Below are 20,991 nucleotides of genomic sequence, written 5' to 3'. Positions count from 1 at the left end.
TACTGAGGAAATCACTGCTATCCGGTTATTGTATCTCTATTTGGGTGTTAAGGTTACCCACATGTATATACCATGGCTGTCTTTTTAGTTGTGCTAAGGGGTGTGTTGCCATTATCTGCATAATTCTGCCCAGGGTTGGACTGGCCCACAAGAATACAGAGTATTGTTGTTGTCCCCCCTGCCTGTGGGCCAGGTGTGGATTATTAGATTAACATTAAAAAGGTCTACAGTCAATAGGTCTACCACAAATGGTAGACATGCATTAGGTCAACAGGTTCAAAAGGTAGACAAATAGGTAGACCATTTTACTATATATTTATAGTATATAGGGTCAGTACTTTCCAGGTACAAGGGCCTAAAAATCTCTAGGGCTCCCCTGGTGGATGAGACACCCTAGACGACTGAAGCAGAATAGGCTGGGTTCCTACAAAATTTAAAATGGAAAAAACAATTATATTTAAATTATAGTTTGCAACTGAGGCTGATGACGTGGCACCTGTCTAGCCTATTAAGTTGGACTTTGAAAACATATAGATACTCCACATACAGTCAGCTAAGTAAACTGGATGTTTTCATACACAGTTGACCTAATCTGCATGTAGTTTAGGAGTTTACAAATCACCAAATCAGATCAGATTTGAGTTTTCCCCAATGAAACAGCAGGATAGTAAGTGCAGTGTATGTATAAGCTGCAGAATATGATTTGTGGCAGTCAGCAAACCCAATGACAAAACATAGCTTAGTTAATTTACTCATAGAATTTAGGAAAGGAACTTACAGCGCACAAAATGTTAAAATTGTTTCTAAGAATACAACAGTGTTATAGTATAAAGCTTTGGAACCAAGAGCATAAAGCAAAATGTTGTCTTTGTCAACTATAAGCAAGAAAATAACTATTAAAATCCAAGTTACTTTATTTAATAAGGCTAATAACATATTCATGTTGCATACTGCACTGCATGAATGTTACAAGAGCTCTACAGGACTGTAAGATCTGTATACATTTTGAGATGCCACTTAATATTAGATGAACTTGCATTTGATGTTTTGTGGCTCCTTCATTTATTCATAAGTCCTTCCTATACATTCATGAAAATATACATAGCATTACACCATTAAATGATTTATAATGTATGTTAATATGTTCCATACAACAATTTCTATAGAGATTTTTCTAAAACAAACATGCAAGTTTTACTTTTTTTTTCTTTTAATGTCACCTCTGAGAGGTTTTTTGTGTTCTGTTCATATATCATAAAATTAGAGAAACTATAATTAAATGCACACATTTATATATTCTTATATATTTATATCAATGCAGAATGTATTTATGAGCAGAATCAAAGTTAGTAGAATTATGTTAGCATAGTTTTTAAATGATATTTTCAAAAGCATGGAGTTCTTTATATGTACATGCATATAAACTCATTGGCTATTGCAAAAATTTGTTTTGCTTTGGGTCTGTGATGTTAGGTATTGTATGAAAGTGACTACCAGCAGTGACATTTATAATACACACTTTGAGAATCACACAACTTTCACTCAGTATGCAGATTATTATTTATGTGAATGAATATTAAAACCACATTTACATAGTTTGATCTCTTCGGAGTAATGATGAGACAATAGAAACTTGAAAAAGAGGTTATATTGCTAGCATTACAAGTTACACAGATTAAAAATTGCATTACATTATACATAAAATATACACAAAACACATCTTTAGCATAAATCTTGACTAAAATGTAATTTCCTGCAATGAATACCAATGAAGTCACACTTGTTTGGTTTAAAACACATATGATTCATATGTTGAAATTCTTAAAATTTATTTCAGATGTTGTACACTTTTTTTTTTTAGGAAAAATATACATACATTTACCAAACATCTGTAAAATGTTAGACTCCTTTTCTTTATGTTGATATGTAAAGTGATGTACGCCCAAGAATAAAAGATTTTTTTTTTTCATTTGTAGCTCACAAAATTGAGCAGCCAGCCAAGAATAAATAAAAAAGACATTTAAAGACAAAGGATTATACAATTTGTTATGGGAATTGAAAGTGACGGGCAGTGAGCTAATCTGGCTGATTTCAAATGGTACAAAAAAAGTGAACAGTCTAAACTAATTCTGATTTTGAGAGTGTGCCAATAGTGAAAGGTGAAAAGTAATAATTTAATGATTGTCCTTTTTTTATGACTTAGTCAGCATAGAGCTTTGTGCCAGAAACAGGACACACTAGCTGAATTATATAAACTGCCAGAAAACCCCTAAAGAAAATATGCAGTAATTGGATCCAGAAGAGTGGCTTAATATTCAGGCTTCATCAAGACTGTTTATTTTGGATCACCCCAAGCATTGTTTAAAGATGACTTAAAGATAGTATAGTTTGTAAGTATAAAATTAAAAATATAACATTCAACTGTACATATACTATGGCTTAGCCTCGACATACACTAGAATCATATTAAACAAATAATAATCATCAACATACTGAGAGCCACTAGAGTATGTTACTGTATTATTAAAAAGTTACCAAACATTAAAACTATTTTAAAATAATTAAAAACTGGTGCACAACAATATTAAACTTGACCAGGTAAAAGTGCATATTGTGGTTGCCATGAACCATGCTACCATATCTGCTTGACTTCTAACTGCATGCACTTATTGGGCCTAATGCTGAGTTTCTAAATGTAGAATATCCACTAGAAATTCTCTCTTTAAGCACTATAAGTAAGTCAAGGAGGAATAGGTTAAAAAGTAGTGATGAGCGGGTTCGGTTTCTCGGAAACCGAACCCCCCCGAACTTCACCCTTTTTACACGGGTCCGAGCCATACTCGGATTCTCCCGTATGGCTCGGGTAACCCGAGCGCGCCCGAACGTCATCATCCCGCTGTCGGATTCTCGCGAGATTCGGATTCTATATAAGCAGCCGCGCGTCGCCGCCATTTTCACTCGTGCATTGGAAATGTTAGGGAGAGGATGTGGCTGGTGTCCTCTCCGTTTATGTTGATGCATTGCAAATATTTTGTGCTTGCTTATTACTTAATTGTGGGGACTGGGGAGCAGCTGTATATAGGAGGAGTACAGTGCAGAGTTTTGCTGACCAGTGACCACCAGTATAAAATATATAGCATTACGGTACAGAAGGCCACTGCTGTACCTACCTCTGTGTCATCATTAAGTATACTATCCATCTACATTCTATACCTGTGGTGCAGTTTAGTTTTGCAGTTTGCTGACACAGTGACCACCAGTATACTATATATAGCAGTACGGTACGGAAGGCTACTGCTGTACCTACCTCTGTGTCGTCATTAAGTATACTATCCATCTACATTCTATACCTGTGGTGCATTTTAGTTTTGCAGTTTGCTGACACAGTGACCACCAGTAAATATAGCAGTACGGTACGGAAGGCCACTGCTGTACCTACCTCTGTGTCGTCATTAAGTATACTATACATCTACATTCTATACCTGTGGTGCATTTTAGTTTTGCAGTTTGCTGACACAGTGACCACCAGTATATATAGCAGTACGGTATGGAAGGCCACTGCTGTACCTACCTCTGTGTCGTCAAGTATACTATCCATCCATACCTGTGGTGCATTTCAGTTTTGCACAGTTTGCTGACCACCAGTGTATAACATATAGCATTACGGTACAGTAGGCCACTGCTCTACCTACCTCTGTGTCGTCAAGTATACTAGCTTAGTCACACAGCGACCTTGGTGCGCCTCTTTTTTTTTGCATCATGTGCTGTTTGGGGACTATTTTTTTGAAGTACCATCCTGCCTGACACTGCAGTGCCACTCCTAGATGGGTCAGGTGTTTGTGTTGGCCACTTGTGTCGCTTATCTTAGTCACACAGCGACCTTGGTGCGCCTCTTTTTTTCTTTGCATTATGTGCTGTTTGGGGACAATTTTTTTGAAGTGCCATCCTGCCTGACACTGCAGTGCTACTCCGAGATGGGCCAGGTGTTTGTGTCGGCCACTTGTGTCACTTAGCTTAGCCATCCAGCGACCTCGGTGCAAATTTTAGGACTAAAAATAATATTGTGAGGTGTGAGGTGTTCAGAATAGACTGGAAATTAGTGGAAATTATGGTTATTGTGGTTAATAATACTATGGGATCAAAATGACCCCCAAATTCTATGATTTAAGCTGTTTTTTAGGGTTTTTTGAAAAAAAAAACACCCAAATCCAAAACACACCCGAATCCGACAAAAAAATTTCGGTGAGGTTTTGCCAAAACGCGTCCCAATCCAAAACACGGCCGCGGAACCGAATCCAAAACCAAAACACAAAACCCGAAAAATGTCCGGTACACATCACTATTAAAAAGCAGCAGGTGCCAAAAACAATATTCAGCATATTAATTAATAAACACGTGCAACTAAAATCAAATATGACTATAATAGTGCAGTAGTGTTAGTATTAAATAAAAAAATAAAATAACTAATTTAAAAATTTCTAAATTGTAATTGTAATAATGCATCATATCGTAGGTACAGATTTGAACAGGAACTGTGTGTACCTGAATGTACAGTATGTGGCTAACATTAACAGTGGACAGTAAATATGAGCGACAAACTAAAGGAGACAAATTTCATTCAAGAAGTTAGTCATGCAGTGTCACAGTAAAAGATACTATCACTGGAACCACAATTAAGCATCAGGGGAATTTACTGCAATATAAACTTTAAACAATTTATATTGCAATTTAGGGAGAAGCACAGTTAGATATTTGCTGTGAGTCTGATGTAGTAGCATGTACTTGTAGCAATGCTTAATAAAAGTATACTTTAATATATCCATGAAATTAATTTGCACTGTTTCGTAAGATACTGTATGTCATTAGATAACTGGTATAAGTTAAAGATGGGTGCAGATCCCTGTGTTTTGTTTTTGGTTCTAAATCATAGTCATGTTTTGGTTTGGATTTGGGATTTTTTTTCTTCGTACAGAGGTGATCTACAAAGCACCAGATCAGGAAAACTGGACAGGTACATATTGCTTGCATCCGTAAAATAGCTTTAAAAGGAGAGGTACAGTAATAATCATGGGACATTTTAATCTGCCTGGTTTAAAGTGAGAGGGGTCTTTTTCAACTTCCAGTAGACGCAGGGACTTTCTGAATTCCTTGCTGGTAGCATCCCTCAAGCAATTGGTGAGGGAGCCCACTTGCAAAGATGCAATATTAGACTTAAAACATACAAATGGTGACAGAATATCTTACATAAATGTGGGTGAAAACTTAGAGTAGAATCCAATGACCATCAAGCAGCATGGTTTAGTATAAAGACAGAGACTGACTCATACCACAAAAAAACAAAGGTGTTCAATTTTAGGAAGGCTGATTTTGTAGAGATGGGAAATTGTGTGATTCTTTTGCAGAGTGGAGGAACTTGAAAGGAGTGCAGGAGAGGAAGGAAAAATTAAAAAGTGCAAAACTAAAAGCAACAGCCGTTTGTATCAAAAGGGATAGGAAAAGCACAATGAAAAGGAACCCAGTGCGGCTTGCAAAAGAAGTAGCAAGTACTGTATTGTGAAAGCAAAAAAGATATCCTTTAGGAAATACAGTATAAGCAGACTCAGAATAATGAAGACATAAGAATTACTGTATATCTAGTTAGACAGAAGGAGGCTAAGAAGGTTATCAGATGTGCAAAGGCAAAAGCTGAAGATAAATTTGTAGACAAAGGTTGCAAAACTTGTTAAGGTATATACGTGAAAGGAGAAAAACAAAAGAAGGAATATTAACACTAATGATAGAGAGTGAGAGGTAAATTTACTAAGCGAAACAAGTGGGCGGTACAAACACCAGGCCCATCTAGGAGTGGCACTGCAGTGGCAGACAGGATGTCAGTTTTAAAAACTAGGCCCCAGAGGGCACATAATACAAAGAAAAAAAAGTGGTGCAAGATGGAATTGTCCTTGGACCCTCACCACCCACCATTATGTTGTTTAAACAGGACATGCACAGTATAATAAACCCATCATTTCAGTGACAGGTAGATCCCCTGGAAAGAGCTCACCAAGGTCTCCGAATCATAGCAAGCTACAAACATACCACCTCCATATTTGATGACTTTTCACATTATGAGAAGAGGCAAGAGGAAGAGGACAGTGACAAGAAGGTGATTAAAAATTAGAGAGGCACATGCAATCAGGAACAACATACAGGCGTTTACCTCCACTCCTATCTTGGTGTAGAACAGAAAGGACTTTAATCTAGCAAATGTATAATTACCACATTACTGGACAGACTGAAAAACTAGGGGCCAAGGCCTCCAAATTAGTACCCCCTTCTCCATTTTCAGGGATTATGATAATCTTGGATTTAATGCTGGGATACAAATAAACTGTTTTATACCACAAGATCAAGATTGGATATTTTCCCCTTCACGGAGTCTGGAGACTTATTTTGTGAAAATCTTGTGGGGTTCTGTTTTTCCATTTTTTTAATTGCATTTTTATTTACATATGTTGTGGCATATGCCTTATTTTCATTTTTCACAGCTCCCAGTTACACGCATGTGAGCATACCTGTGTGTTTCAGTTACATGCATGTGAGCATACCTGTGTGTCTTGTTTATTTTATTCATATTTTATTTTTAAATAACACAGCTCCTTAGATGTTTTAGCAGCCCCTCATGAACCCCCACAGCAGCCCCAGAGTTGAGTTCAGGTGGGTTCAGTACAGTACTAAGCAGGACTGTGCAGTGAATTTTTTGTTATTCAGCCCCTGCGCTAGTGGGTAAGTTGAGTTCGGGTGAGTTTGGTATAGTACTAAACAGAACTGTGCAGTGAGTTTTTTGTTATTCAGCCCCTGCCCTAGTGGAGCTTACCACTCTACAGTCCAAACTCATTTCATACTACAAGTAGGACTATGGGAGGAAGTAATGCTAACCTCTGTGCCCACAGCTTGCCTCAGCCTGACAAGCCACACAGCTTCCTGGCAGTAAGCTACCATAAGACTCCATACTGGGCCCTTATTCAGTAACTGTTTGTGCATCACAGGAGCTCCTGGCCCATCTATTGCTGCAGTGTAATAGAAAGCTGAGATTTCATTTTGCAATGCAAGATCACTGAAACTCCATTCTAACACTGCGAGGTCTTGCGATAACCCTACGCAGACCTTACATTGTACAATTATTAAGGAGAAAACATTTACAAAATAAAGAAAAAGAACCCTGTACAACATTGCATCTTGTAAATAAATAATACCAAAATGTGGAACATTAATAAATCAAAATTAAGGATGACTAATTGGAGCCATTAATTTGAGTCCCTAACATGAAATAATTGAGAATAACCTCTCTCTAATGCAGGGTACACAGTGCACAATAGAAGATATATCAACTAGAGATGAGCGGGTTCAGACAGGGCACCCCTGGAATTATATGGAAGACATATAGACATAGGTGTGTTTGGAAAATTTAGTTTTCTACGACAGTTGCCAGAGAAAATGAAGTAGGAGATGTTTCCATGTCACGTTCTGCTGGATTATGATTCAGTCTCTTACATAGAAACATAGAATTTGATGGCAGATAAGAACCACCTGGCCCATCTAGTCTGCCCTTTTCTTTTTACCATATTTTTAGCTCAATCCTTATTTGATCCTTATTTCTTTGTAAGTGTAACCCCACGTTACTTTTGGCGTGCCTCCACCCAAGCATACACCCCCAGGCTTGCTTGGGAAAGCCTTATTCTGATAGAATAGGGGTGTTAAATATAGTATATGTAGCGGTTCAGGAATGAAAAGGGTATAATGATATTGATGCCTCACCTGTTTTCACTATCACTTCTTTATCGGGTCTTCTTCTCTTTTCCAGGGCTTTCCAGATAATAAAGACCGAGTACTCAGTGTACGCTATAACAGGTAAGTCATTTATTTTAGTAGATTATTAATTGTTTTTCTCTATTTCAGGTATATCTTTCCTCTCAGATGGTATTCTAGTACCTCCCCTACTTACAACTTTACAATATGAAATGACACATTAGTAAACGCATGCACTACAAAAAATTACCTCCCACAGTCTATTTGACTATGGCCCCGGGGTTTTTGTTGTATCAAAATTACCAGATTACCTTACCATTGGTACCAATATACATTCATATTTGAGTATGAGTTAATATGATAATTGATCACAATCGTTAACCCTTTGGGTCGGTCAGTATTGAGTCAGTCAACTGTGGAAGGTGCTCCTGCAATAAATTCTGAAGTGTTATATACTAAGGGGATATGCGATGGGCAATCTTCTTCCCCGTTGTCACTTTCCTCAGCCTATAAGGGTATCTTTTCCGAGAGTGGTACCCTATAAACCCACCTTTTAGGAAGGAGGGCTGCGGCCTCTTGTAATATTCCTCCAGTGCAATATTTACGATGGGGTACTATAATTTGATATTTACCTTTCTAGGTAACCGAATACGGTAATTGTAGTCTTATCGATCCGATATAGATATACTTATAGCCGATAGTGTATACAATTGAACGGTATTTATAGGAAAAATGATATTAATTCATCTAAACTACTTTCCTCTCATCAATTTCCTTTTGAAGGCTCCACAGGCAGTTATATTACCCCGTTGCCCATTAGTGTAGTTTACCTGCAATCTAGTTCCTCTCTCTCTCGGTAGCTATATGATGATTAGTTCAATACTTGGTATGTACTATCCGAGATCCGACATAGGATTCGTCGCTATCCCTCAGTCTCTCATCCCAACAGCAATCTTATCGGTATCAAATCCCTATACTCCTCTAGTGATTCCAAGCGTGACACTGGGATACTTTATAAAGGTCTTTAGCCATCGTATGACTACTCCTTTTTAGTGCCTCTAACTGTGTGAGTATATACAACATTAATAATTGGCAAACCAATTATATTTGATTGTCCTCATCAATTAGTCTTGTAATATCTTTTCATTCTAAGAGTCACTTACTTAGAAGTTAGGTGTCGTTTTATTTGTAAGTTAATACCCTTCCCCATCTGGTATTGGGAGGGTTAATTAATAATTCACCAACCTTTTGGGAGTATCTCCCTGTACTAGCTCCTCCCGATATCGGCTAGTCTCTTCCTCAGCCTCTCTATAAGCAGGGCTGGTCAGGAGGGCGTTGAGTAATGGAGTCCAGTCACCATGACAGAGACGCTTTCGTCCCGCCCAGGCCGCTTCCGTCACGAACCAGCTCGCTCCCTCCTCCTCTCCGTAGCCAGACACTGGGTGGAGAGAATCGTAGGGCCGGAGAGTGTCACAAGGACAGCGGTGCTGTGTTTATCTTGCCTGACGGATGGAGCTCCATAGGGATCCGGACAGCTTCCTTCACTCAGGTTAGTGTCCTTTCTTCCTCCGTAGCGTCTCTTCGATAACTCACTCTCCGTCGTCAGGCTCTATCTCCAGCCTCCTCTCAACTGTCTTTCTCCGTTTTTTCCTCTTCCTCGTGCCGGCCTCTCAACCGTTTGTTTTCCTCGTGCAGCCCCCCCTGGCCTTGCAGCGCGCGGGGCTCTGGAAGCTTCCAGCCTCCCTGTTCTTTTCTTAGACATACCAATCTTATATACAATGGTTTATCCCCATATAATACATATATATATATATATATCAAAACAGGCTACTATAATAGTGTACAATATTATACCTATACCTAATATTTCACATGAGTGATTACTTCAGTATGGACATCAATTCCTACCTAACTACTATAAAGGGTTACATTCTCCCCCTGGGGAGTTCACAGTTTAACCTTAACTGACACTGTAACTTCCCACTAATTCTGTTGCTAGAACTCATTCTAACCATTCTATGTTATTTCCTCTTCTTTATATAACACTTCCATAGTATGGCCAAGTCCACATAATACCCGGATGAATGACTAATGGGACTTCGGAGGGTACTCCCAATTGATCATATGTTAATATCCTCGGCGGTCTGCGCTTCCGTTGTGGTCTAGAATTTTCATCTATCTCATTTTCCATTATATAGGAAGAGTATTCATTAGAGTCATCCTGATCGTGAGAATTTGAAGCTCCTCCTGTATTCCACCATTCATCTTCTCCCTCTTGAGGTGAACTATGCTCCTCTATTCTAGGTTCCTGTCGTAATGTTTGTCTATCCTCATGAGAGTCACTTGAATTTCTCTTTCCACCTTCCAACATCTCAGTGTTTTCCTCACAGTAATAATATCCATTTCCATATTCTAATGTATCCCTGTCCTCGAGATCCTTATGCTCCCCCGACTCTTCAATAGTACTTATATTTTTTTCTTTGCTGGCACAAGACTTACTATCATCCTCTTTCACTTCCTCCCATCTAACATCTTGAGATACTGGTAATAGATGTTGTCTATGATAAGTAAGGACTGACCCTGTCCCATTCTCTGGAACTAATTGATATACCGGGATATTAGGCAATTGTTTTAAGACTATATACAACTCAGTTTTCCATCTATTGGCCAATTTTTGTTTCCTTGAACGTCCAAGATCTCGAATTAGTACTTTATCTCCAGGGTTTAACAGATGATGTTTCACTTGTCGGTCATGCCGGACTTTATTTTTCATTCCCATCTTCTGGGATTCTACCTGAGCTAAAGCATAGGCCTCCTTTAATTGCTGACGTAATCGGCTGACATACTGAGAATGCGAAGATGTCAAATAATCAGCCTGTTTAGTTTTTAAACAGACATCGATAGGCAATCGAGCCTCTCTCCCGAACATCAGGAAATAGGGTGAGTACCCCGTAGACTCATTGCGAGTACAGTTATAGGCGTGTACTAAATGAGCCACATATCGATTCCACTGTGGTTTACTACGACTGTTTAATGTTCCTAACATATTTAACAATGTGCGATTGAACCGCTCCGGCTGGGGATCTCCTTGTGGATGGTATGGAGTAGTTCGAGATTTCTTTATACCGCAGCATTCACACAACTCCTTGATCAGTTTGCTTTCAAAGTCTCTACCTTGATCTGAGTGTATTCGAGATGGAAGCCCATAGTGTATAAAGAACTTTTCCCATAACGTATTGGCCACGGTTACCGCTCGCTGATTGCGGGTTACATATGCTTGCGCATAGCGGGTGAAATGATCCGTGACAATCAAGATGTTACTATCTTTCCCTTTCGGTCCTTCAAACGACAAGAAATCTATACACACTAAATCCAGGGGACCGGAACTAGTTAGATTGATCAAAGGCGCCACCCCAGGCTTGGGTAGGGTCTTCCTCATTATACAATTCCCACATGTCCTGCAGAAGTGATCAATCTCTTTGTTCATGGACGGCCAATAAAACCGATCCGTAATTAACCCTTGTGTTTTCTCATAACCCAGATGTCCGTGGTTGTTATGTAAGGCTTCCATCACTAACTGTCTATATTTATTCGGTAATACCAGTTGTAAACGGTATCTTCCATCCACCATCCGGGTACGTCGATACAGAACCCCTTGTTGTAGTCTCAGTTTGGGGCGTTGCCTCAACAATATTTTAGAGGCATTAGTAAGGTTCAATTTCAATTTACTTTCATCTGTACTATTAAGGATCTGTATTACAGGATATATGACCCGGTCCTCTCTTTGATCCGATGCCATCTGTTGTGTTCCGACTCTGTTCATACCTTCCAAATCAATCTGGTTTAGCCCACAATATAGGGATGGTATGACTTGTTCAGAGACCCCTAAGGATGAAACAAGAGCTGTTTCTGAACGTTGTCCTACCTGAATTTGATGACACAATCCTCGTACATCAGCCGCTGGGACTTCTATCCATTCATCTGTTGTCTCAATCTCCGTATGGTGTGATAATCTTGACAGAGCATCAGCATCTTTATGTGTTACTCCCGGCCTGTATTTGATGGTGAAATCGTAAATAGACAATGCAGCCAACCAACGATGTCCCGTAGCATCCAGTCTTGCTGTTGTCTGAATATAGGTAAGAGGATTGTTGTCGGTTTGTACTGTAAAAGGTACCCCATATAAATAGTCGTGGAATTTTTCCACAATGGCCCATTTAAGTGCTAAGAATTCCATCTTATGTACGGGGTATTTTCTTTCACTTTGGGATAGTCCTCGACTTATATATGATACCGGTCTTAAATGATTATTCTGCAATTGATATAATACTCCCCCTAGGCCCTCCAAAGAGGCATCTACATGGACCTCATAAGGGAGCTCAGGGTTAGCATAGGCTAATACAGGAGCATGGGTCAAACAATGTTTTAGTTGTAGAAACGCCTCTTCACATTTTGTGTCCCATCTTTCTCCAAACGGATCCTGAATTCGGTGATACTGCAATTTATTATGGGCACTATTCGGCCTTTTATTATTATAAGGGGGATATCCTTTGGTAAGTTCTGTTAATGGTCTTGCAATTCGAGAATAATGTTTCACAAACTTCCTGTAATACCCACAAAATCCTAAAAACGATCGGAGGTCTTTCAAGTTCATAGGCTGTGGCCACTTCTGTACAGCTTCAAGTTTGGCAGGGTCGGTGGCAATACCTTCCCTACTGACGACATGACCAAGATATTTCACAGTATGTTGGCAAAATTTACACTTGTTTACTGACAATTTTAATCCTCTAGCCCTTAGTCGGTCTAGCACCTTAATTAATCTTTCGTTGTGTTCTTCTATGCTTTTGCCAAACACAATAATGTCATCTAAGTAAACAAGTACCTCTCGGTAGCACATGTCGCCCACTGTTTTTTCCATGGTTCTCTGAAATGTAGCAGGTGCCCCCTTAACCCCTTGTGGCATTTTAAGAAATTCGTAGAAGCCAATAGGACAGATGAAAGCAGTCTTTTGTTGATCTTGGGCATTCATGGGGATTTGATAATATCCACACCTAAGATCTAGTATTGAGAACCATTGACTGCCCTGAAGACAGTCGAGGGCTTCATCTACTCGGGGTACGGTGTATTGGTCAGGGATTGTGCGATTATTCAATGTCCTGTAGTCTATACATAGACGTATTTCTCCATTTTTCTTTCGAGCTACGACTATTGGGGAAGCATACTGGCTTTCGGAGTCAGCGATCACCTTGTTTTCCAATAGGTGTCTAAGATGTTGTCGCACGTCCTCAAAGTCAGCTGGAGCAAGTCTTCGTGATCTCTCTCTAAATGGTGTATCATCGGTCAGTCTAATATGATGTTCCACTCCGGTCGCTGTTCCCAAATCCCAATCCCCAAGGGAAAATGCATCCGCTCGGCGGTGTAGTTGAACCAATAGTAGTGTCTTTATTTCCATGGAGACATTACTGTCTTGAAAGCAAGGTTCCAAATTAAGAATGGCTTGAGGACATCCACTTTCACTTCCAATAGGACTTGAAGGAGTGTTTAGGATAGTTTCAACTCGACTACACATACCTCGATCATTCTTGTCCTTAATCAGATGGCTTTCCTCCTGAAACTCTTTATCTTGTTTGTCACACCATTTGATTAAGTTTTTATACATATTCGTGTTAGTTCCTATAATGACTGGTAAGTCCCCATTATCTCCCGGGGAATCCGGGCATACCAAAGCTACTAGGGGTACGGTATCATTGGGAACATGCAGTCCAGGCTCAAAAGAGATATTAGCGATTATGTATCTCAAATAGGGATACTTTTGTTCGCTCAGTCCCCAGATGGTAAGCCCGTTTAGGGGCTGTATAGGAACATCACTTAAGTGAGATCTATACCATGACTCGAAAACTATAGAGATTTGAGAACCGCTGTCCATCAATACACTACAATCGTGTCCATTTAGTATGGCTTTAATCCTGGGGGCCCGTCCCATTAAATTTTCAGGAAGGTCAGACCACTGGTAACTCCCCATAGCTTTAACATTTATTGTGGGGGAGTCTGTGAGGGGACCACAGTACTCCCGTTGGAGTTTTCCAATTGTTCCTCCCTTCTACGAGCATTGGATCGATTTCCTCTATTATTTGGCTCAATCAGATGACATTCAAAGGAACGATGGCCAATTTGACCACACCGATAGCAGGTGATGGGAGACTGATTCCGCCTTGTCATTCCTCTTCCCATGCCGGTGGGCATATACGGTTGCCTTTGTCTATCAGTTTGTAATGCTATTAACTGATCTATTTTTTTATTCTGTTCTTCCAATAAACTCAATAGTCTGTCGTCTATAGAAGAATGAGGGGGAGTAGGAGCAGGCACTACCAATTTCACTTTCTTGATGGTTTTCTCTCTGTTCTCGATCTGAACCTCTTCTAATTTTACCTCCTTCACTAGCTCACTTAATGTAGGTGCTTGTCCCCCTCTCATGGTACATCGTAGCCTTTGAGCGACGGGGTTAGTGGTCAGGGCGCCCTTAAGCACTTGACGTATTCGCCTCTCATCCACTTCGCTCTTCTCCATTCCTCCTTTTTCCACCAATTTATAAATCACTTTATCCACTCTATATATATAGTCGGTGAGAGTTTCTCCATGCTCTTGGAAAGTGTGATTCATGCGTGCTAATAATTCACAGACATCTTCTAAAGTCCCGTACGAAAAATCTAAAGCTTCAAAATATTCTCTAAGGGTAGCCTGAGGGTTACTCCTTCTAGTAGCTTGGATCACTCCCATTGCCGGTCCTCGTAGGCTCTCCACTACTCGTTGTCTTTTTATGGCATCTGTACACGGCCACTCTTCTGAATGCTGGATAGCCGCTTCTTTCCATACTTCATAGGACTCCTCCCCCGCTGGCACCGGTACTATTCCTGAGAACATTCTCAGCCGTCGATAGCCCCCTTCATAGTGCCATCTTTCCAGTTGGTTTACTACTTTATCCATTACTGCTTCAGTAGAGGATCCTTCATTGTTTGGTTTACTGATACCTGCCATTACTCGAGTTACAGAGTCTCCCTGAGGAGCATCATAAGCCGATGTAGTAATGGGCCACAATAACTGTACTCGCCTCCCAGGTGCACACTTTAGCATAATCATCTTAGGGAAAAGTTCGGGTTCTAATGAAGTCTTATTAGTTATAAGTAGTGTCGAAGGGTCTCCTTTTTCTCCTCTTCTTTTATCCACTATAACCGGTTGATAAATTCCATATAATCCAGATAATTCAGACAACACTTCTCCGTCTGAGATGGATGAGAAATTACCTATCAACCCTATACTGCAATCTATATCCACCTCCTTCTCTCTGCACCATTGGAACACCTCATCTCCTGATATACTCTCCATCTTTTTAGGAATTCCCGAGATTTAGAATCTCAGCAGTGCCTCCACTTGTAACCCCACGTTACTTTTGGCGTGCCTCCACCCAAGCATACACCCCCAGGCTTGCTTGGGAAAGCCTTATTCTGATAGAATAGGGGTGTTAAATATAGTATATGTAGCGGTTCAGGAATGAAAAGGGTATAATGATATTGATGCCTCACCTGTTTTCACTATCACTTCTTTATCGGGTCTTCTTCTCTTTTCCAGGGCTTTCCAGATAATAAAGACCGAGTACTCAGTATACGCTATAACAGGTAAGTCATTTATTTTAGTAGATTATTAATTGTTTTTCTCTATTTCAGGTATATCTTTCCTCTCAGATGGTATTCTAGTACCTCCCCTACTTACAACTTTACAATATGAAATGACACATTAGTAAACGCATGCACTACAAAAAATTACCTCCCACAGTCTATTTGACTATGGCCCCGGGGTTTTTGTTGTATCAAAATTACCAGATTACCTTACCATTGGTACCAATATACATTCATATTTGAGTATGAGTTAATATGATAATTGATCACAATCGTTAACCCTTTGGGTCGGTCAGTATTGAGTCAGTCAACTGTGGAAGGTGCTCCTGCAATAAATTCTGAAGTGTTATATACTAAGGGGATATGCGATGGGCAATCTTCTTCCCCGTTGTCACTTTCCTCAGCCTATAAGGGTATCTTTTCCGAGAGTGGTACCCTATAAACCCACCTTTTAGGAAGGAGGGCTGCGGCCTCTTGTAATATTCCTCCAGTGCAATATTTACGATGGGGTACTATAATTTGATATTTACCTTTCTAGGTAACCGAATACGGTAATTGTAGTCTTATCGATCCGATATAGATATACTTATAGCCGATAGTGTATACAATTGAACGGTATTTATAGGAAAAATGATATTAATTCATCTAAACTACTTTCCTCTCATCAATTTCCTTTTGAAGGCTCCACAGGCAGTTATATTACCCCGTTGCCCATTAGTGTAGTTTAGCTGCAATCTAGTTCCTCTCTCTCTCGGTAGCTATATGATGATTAGTTCAATACTTGGTATGTACTATCCGAGATCCGACATAGGATTCGTCGCTATCCCTCAGTCTCTCATCCCAACAGCAATCTTATCGGTATCAAATCCCTATACTCCTCTAGTGATTCCAAGCGTGACACTGGGATACTTTATAAAGGTCTTTAGCCATCGTATGACTACTCCTTTTTAGTGCCTCTAACTGTGTGAGTATATACAACATTAATAATTGGCAAACCAATTATATTTGATTGTCCTCATCAATTAGTCTTGTAATATCTTTTCATTCTAAGAGTCACTTACTTAGAAGTTAGGTGTCGTTTTATTTGTAAGTTAATACCCTTCCCCATCTGGTATTGGGAGGGTTAATTAATAATTCACCAACCTTTTGGGAGTATCTCCCTGTACTAGCTCCTCCCGATATCGGCTAGTCTCTTCCTCAGCCTCTCTATAAGCAGGGCTGGTCAGGAGGGCGTTGAGTAATGGAGTCCAGTCACCATGACAGAGACGCTTTCGTCCCGCCCAGGCCGCTTCCGTCACGAACCAGCTCGCTCCCTCCTCCTCTCCGTAGCCAGACACTGGGTGGAGAGAATCGTAGGGCCGGAGAGTGTCACAAGGACAGCGGTGCTGTGTTTATCTTGCCTGACGGATGGGGCTCCATAGGGATCCGGACAGCTTCCTTCACTCAGGTTAGTGTCCTTTCTTCCTCCGTAGCGTCTCTTCGATAACTCACTCTCCGTCGTCAGGCTCTATCTCCAGCCTCCTCTCAACTGTCTTTCTCCGTTTTTTCCTCTTCCTCGTGCCGGCCTCTCAACCGTTTGTTTTCCTCGTGCAGCCCCCCCTGGCCTTGCAGCGCGCGGGGCTCTGGAAGCTTCCAGCCTCCCTGTTCTTTTCTTAGACATACCAATCTTATATACAATGGTTTATCCCCATATAATACATATATATATATATATATCAAAACAGGCTACTATAATAGTGTACAATATTATACCTATACCTAATATTTCACATGAGTGATTACTTCAGTATGGACATCAATTCCTACCTAACTACTATAAAGGGTTACATAAGGATATCCTTATGTCTATCCCATGCATGTTTAAATTGCTTTACTGTCTTAGCCTCTACCACCTTTTATGGGAGGCTATTCCACTTGTCCACTACCCTTTCTGTGAAGTAATTTTTCCGCAAATTTCCCCTGAACCTCCCCTCCTCCAGTCTCAGTGCATGTCCTCGTGTCCTTTTGCTTCTCTTCATTTGGAGAATGTTTCCCTCCTGGACTTTGTTAGTAACTTTAAAATATAGCAAGGGTTTTATCATGTCCCCACTTCCCTTTCTCTGCTCCAAACTATACATATTGAGATTTTTTTAGTCTTTCTGGGTATGTTTTATGATGTAGGCCATGCACCATTTTAGTTGCCCTTCTCTGTACAGTCTCTAATGTATTCATATCATTTTGAAGATATGGCCTCCAGAATTAAACACAGTATTCAAGATGAGGCCGTACCAATGACCTATACAGTGGTATTATTACTTCTTTCTTTCTGCTGCTAATTCCTCTCCCAATGCAGCCAAGCATCTGACTAGCCTTCCTCATTGCTTTGTTACATTGATTACCTGCCTTTAAGTCACCTAAAATAGTGACTCCTAGATTCCTTTCCTCATCAGTAGTTTCCAGTATAGTGCAATTAATACTATATTTAGCCTTTGGATTTTTGAGACCCAAGTGCATGACTTTACATTTTTTGGCATTAAACTGTAATTGCCACACTCTTGACCATTCTTCTAGTCTACCTAGATCATCGATAATTTGTTTTACCCCACCTGGTATGTCTACCCTGTTGCATAGTTTTGTGTCATCTGTAAAAAGGCATACTTTCCCTTTAATGCCATTTGCAATGTCACCAATAAAGATATTAAAAAGCACTGGTCCAAGTACAGATCCCTTTGGGTATTCCACTGGTAACATTTCCCTCCTGTGAATGCACTCCATTTAACACAACTCTCTGTTTTCTATCATGCAACCAAGATCTTATCCATTGAATAAACCTAGTATCCAATCCCAAGCTTCCAAGTTTATTTAGCAGTCTGCTCCACCTTTATCCATAACTTTAGTCACACAGTCAAAAAAGTCAATAACATTTGTTTGACATTATCTCCCCCCAGTGAATCCATGCTGTTTGGGATCCTGTAAATTGCTGGATTTGAGATAATCTACAACTCTTTCTTTTAAGAGTGTTTAAATCAATTTTCCTACTGATGATGTAAGACTCACTGGTCTGTAGTTGTTTGCCTCTTCCTTGCTTCCACTTTTGTGCAGTAGGACTAAGTTCACTCTTTTCAAGTCCTCTGGAATTACTCCTGTAGCTAACTGAATTTGGCCACAAATGTGGTCTCTCCCCATTTTATCAGAGTTGTATGTTTATTGGAAAACACTTCGTCAAACTTGTAATTTCCATTTCCACCTATGCTGCTATATGTTTTCACAAAGTCACGTGACTGCAGCACTGACTAGAGTGAATGGCATACAGAGCCCAGGACACATAACTATTGTGGGAATATGATAATTATAGATCAGAATACAGCATTGTGGTTGCTGGGACAACACTTAATATGTAGAGATTACTTAATAGGCTCCCAAGGGTTATGTGATCTGTGGTTACACCTCCTGACCAAAATATATGCAACATACTAGATGTTACCTTGGAAATAAATCATTATTCATGTTTGAATGTGTTTCTAAAACAAACCTGTATAGTTAGAAGGATAATATTAATAGGTCTGCCTCCATGTAAATAACTATGTACTTTATAATATGCACAAGATAATTGAATAAAAATTGTAACCTGTTACTAATTAGCAGCAATATTAGGATAGATATAAATATGTGCATTAGAACAGTTTACAGTCATCTTGAAAAAGCTGCTGGCACTAAGCAGCAAAATGAGTTGGTGTACAGTACCTTCATATGACCACCCTTTGGACCGTGACATTTACCTGCAGAACCTGAACCAGCTTCCAAGACCAACAAACAGAAATATCAACTTGTTATGAACCCTTTCCATCTACTAATTGCCTGGAGCATTATTTCACCATTACCACACAGAATTGAGGACTTTGCACATCCAAGGCTTGATGCCACGAAAGGACTTTTTTCCTCTAGTAGCTATCATAATTGCTCTATTTCAGAATAAACTAGATATAATCTATGGTCCAACTAACGATACTTAATCCAGCCATATTATCATCAGAAGCTACCATAGGAACAGGCTCTGGCCAGTACTCATACATTTTATTTTCTGTCACTGATTACTGTCATGGGTGAAATATTTGCATAATCAGATTTCATATGACAGTTTAATTGTTTTGAATTTAATTTTTTATATTAAACATTTCATTATTGTCTCTATCTTAGTGTAGTTTAATTTATCCTACATGGTAATATAACGTGTTATCACTACTTTACACTTTTGTGTACCTTTTTTTCTTTTATTGTTATCTACAGGGGTCTGTCTAACACCAACCAATTAGCTGTTTAGGTCAAATGCACCACATCAGTGCCTGTAAATATACCTAGATTGGTATTTTCTATCCGCATATACTGCTGCACCTTTGTATTATGCCCACATGTACCCCCCGGTTCATATATTTGTATGAAAATTTGGCTCTGATACTAGTCAGTGCCTTCCCAGCTACTTACATCATTGCATGTCACTGGTAGATGTAGCTCATCAAGATTTTAGTAGAACTGTTGACACTGTCCCACATCTCAGACTATTAAATAAACTCAAAAGCTTTGGATTGGCTTTGCATATGAAATGAATCAGCCCAGTGGTGTATCCTAGTTGCATCACATTGTGACTAAGATGCATTTTAGGCAGAAAAACACAAAAAAAGTCTGACGCTAGCATGGTGTCACGGGACCTGGTGTGTCAAGAAGGGCTATTTGGCATGACTATAGTAATACTGTATGAAGACGTATGTGTACAGTTTAAAAGACCGTCCTGTTTAGACCACCAAAACAAAACACTGCGTAAACTAGATCTTTGGTCAAAAAAGTCTGAAATCACATTACTGTCACTACCCTCATACACAATATATACTGTAGATAGATACCATTTGTTAAAAACAATTGTAAGTGCAGCTCACTTTCAGCAATAATATACAGGAGGAGCCTACATTGTATATTGATTGCTAGTGTCTGACACTCACAGACACACAGATTAATGGCCCGATTTATCAAGCCTTAGAGAGTGATAAATTGCACGGGGATAAAGTACCAACCAACGAGCTCCTAACTCTCATTTTTCAAACACATAAAAAGGTGTATAACAACTGCTCTATGTATGTGTTCCAAAGCTGATCAGTTTATTAAAGGTATACTGTTTAAAATAAATAATGAGCGCTATAAATTTCTTATGTGTGTAAGTAATTCTAAAATATATATTTATAAAAGTGGCACCTGTAAAGAAAAAATATTAATATTTTATGTTTACACCTCCTCATTGGAGTTTTATGGGATGACGAAATCACAATATTGCAATTGTGTATGCCCTACCTTCTAGCCAGTCCATACAATGGCAGGAGAAACGATGTCAGCACTACTAAGTGGTCAGTCAGGAGTGCTGACATCGTTTCCACTGCCGATGTACGGACTGGCTAGAGGGTAGGGACAGTTAGGGCATACACAGTTGCAATACTGTGAATCCGGAATGGACTATGCTCATCCCATATAACTCCAATAAGGAGATGTAAACATAAAATATTAA

At 39.5% G+C, this 20,991-nt stretch overlaps 1 long non-coding RNA gene across 1 annotated transcript in view; it reads left to right on the top strand.

The window, feature by feature from the left end:
- The window catches only part of LOC134888187 (uncharacterized), a 122,582-nt gene extending 107,118 nt beyond the window's left edge, over positions 1-15,464 (top strand). Inside the window, exons 3-4 of the long non-coding RNA XR_010171119.1 lie at positions 7,844-7,890; positions 15,415-15,464. This is a non-coding gene — a long non-coding RNA (uncharacterized LOC134888187). The remainder of the gene's footprint in view (positions 1-7,843; positions 7,891-15,414) is intronic.
- The last annotated feature ends 5,527 nt before the right edge of the window (positions 15,465-20,991 follow it).

Source organism: Pseudophryne corroboree, chromosome 1, assembly GCF_028390025.1.
Source record: "Pseudophryne corroboree isolate aPseCor3 chromosome 1, aPseCor3.hap2, whole genome shotgun sequence".
Lineage (NCBI taxonomy): Eukaryota > Metazoa > Chordata > Amphibia > Anura > Myobatrachidae > Pseudophryne > Pseudophryne corroboree.
This window is presented reverse-complemented; position numbering and strand designations above follow the sequence as displayed.